Here is a 2335-nt window from a genome sequence, read left to right as displayed (position 1 = left end):
TGAACAAGCACCAGAAACTGTACTGGAGTGGACTGTGGAAGCAACAAGAAAAGGACATACAGGATGCGTGCTGGAAACAAGTATTAGCTAAAAGATTTTCTTAGCTTTATTTCTTGGTTTCATGGTACATGATTTCATCTATCTTAAGAAGTTTTCATCACCCAGCTTCATGTAAATTTAGCCTACTGCTGTTTATGAACTGGTGCAGGTAAATTATACCTTCTATGGGTAAAGTAGTTGAGCATTATAAGTTAGTTTTACAAACTTTGTATGCTGTTTTGAGATTATAATGGCACTGTGACCATATCTTTCATTCCTGCTAATATTATAATTAAAACTAACTACTCATGGCAGACTTTTTTTTCATTTTTTCCACTTTTGTTTACTAGTATTCACAAGTCATGGCTTTTCCAATAATTTATATCTTTACTTACTTGACATCTGATCACAGCCTCCCTCCCTCCTCTCCACCCAGTCTCACCCTTACAAATCCCTCTTCCATTTCCCCATCCCCTTTCCTTAGAAAAGGGGATCCTGCCCTGAGAGATTTCTTTATCATTTGAGAAATGCCATTATTTTCACTCTCCCTTCTGTCAGTGATAAATTTTGAAGTCCTCACTCTATCCTGGCAATGAAAACAAAAAACGAAAAAACAAAACTAGGAAAAAGTGAAAATCCAATTACTCTATTGAAGAGAGAAGAGGGCACAGGGCAATGACCCATCCCCCATGACTGTGAAAACAGATGAGAGAGCAAGGAGCTGCTGCCCACCAGCAGCGACCATTACAGAAGCTCCAGTTCATGTGCTCAGGCTGAGAGTTTAAAATCTCCAGATAGTCCTAGGGGCTACCCACAATATTGTAAAATTTATGTCTAGGAGTCCATCTCCACTCCCATAGTAAAACCTTTTGATGCTTCCACAAGGAACAGAAGAAAGAAAATATTGTATAAAGTACCAGAGCACTATGTCTTTAACAAAGCCTACTCTTAGAGTAAACTAGTTTACCAGGGGCTAACTTGCCTAACTGCCCCATAAGAAGGAGAATAGCCAAGTCCAGTCCATTGTACCCTTTTATGTAAGAGAAAGAAAATGCTAAACTCAAACAATCTACTAAACCTACCTTGCCTTTTGGAGGTGGAATTAATTAAGGAACACCAGAGAAGCTCACAAATCAGAAACTCAGGCTGAGTGAATGACAGAGACTTAGTTACTAGGTACATCTGACATGGCCTTGGTGGGGACAGAATGACTTGGTTTCTGCCCCTGGGACAGGGTCAGTGGACTTGGGCTTCCAAGAGTGTTGTTGGATGCTAAGGGCAAAAGGCTTGTTGTATAATAACGTACATATTTTACATTCTTCTTTTATTCCTGTTAATGACTTCATGTTAATCAGAGAAGAGTCCAGGAGGCAAAGGTGTGGCTAATGTTTTAGCAAAAAGGCAAACACTGGGCTATTCAGGACAGGTCCCATCCAGGTACTTGTGCTTAACAGAGGCAGGTAGATCTCTGAATTAAAGAAAATGTGTGCTTGCTGTCTCCAAAGAATTAAGGAGCTGGGCTCACCATATGCTGATTCATAGTGTAATCAAAAGGAAACTAAATAAATGACTGGATTGTTATGTAAAATAAAAAAGATGGGGTTTATGATCTGCAGGACAGGACCTGTTGAGAGAACTTTTTAGGATAGCAAGAGAGAACTGCTTGGAGAACTGTCTCAAGCAGAACATTGAGGGGGGTGGAAAGCTACCTCCAGCAGAGCTTAGGCTACCAGACACCCCTTCTCTCAAAACCCCTCTCCAAGCCTGGGCTGGTGCTTGGAAATCACATCCTGAAGGGCCCTCTTCTCTTCATGTCATGCTGTCACTTCACCAAGGTCATGTTTACATCAGTTTTTTTCAACCCAGTTTATCATGCCTAACTCTTATACTAATTATTTCTTGGATTTCCAAAGAGATTTTCAAGGCAAATGGAACCATAAAGGAGGGCAGAGACATTGATCACTGGAAGAATGTTTTTGTAGTATATGTGAGGCCCTAGGGTCAGTCCCCAACATAACAAAAGGAACCTCCTAGATTGTTCCAGACTTGTGATAGGAGTCCAGAAATACCTGAGTTGGGTCAGAGATAAGAGGTAGTCAAAACTGAAAAGCAAAGCTAAAGCATGAGCTTTTAGCAATGATAACAAGTGTGTGTGTGTGTGTGTGTGTGTGTGTGTGTGTGTGTATGTGTGTGTATCAGTGAATGTATAGTGTCACAGTTACTCAGAGTTAATTTATTTACCAATCCATTCTTTGATGTTTAAAACCAGGACAAATAGTTATTGTGCTAATCAGTG

Source organism: Grammomys surdaster, unplaced genomic scaffold (genome assembly GCF_004785775.1).
Source record: "Grammomys surdaster isolate TR1022 unplaced genomic scaffold, NIH_TR_1.0 63, whole genome shotgun sequence".
Taxonomy (NCBI): domain Eukaryota; kingdom Metazoa; phylum Chordata; class Mammalia; order Rodentia; family Muridae; genus Grammomys; species Grammomys surdaster.
The sequence above is the reverse complement of the archived record's forward strand: the minus strand, read 5'-3'. Positions refer to the sequence as shown.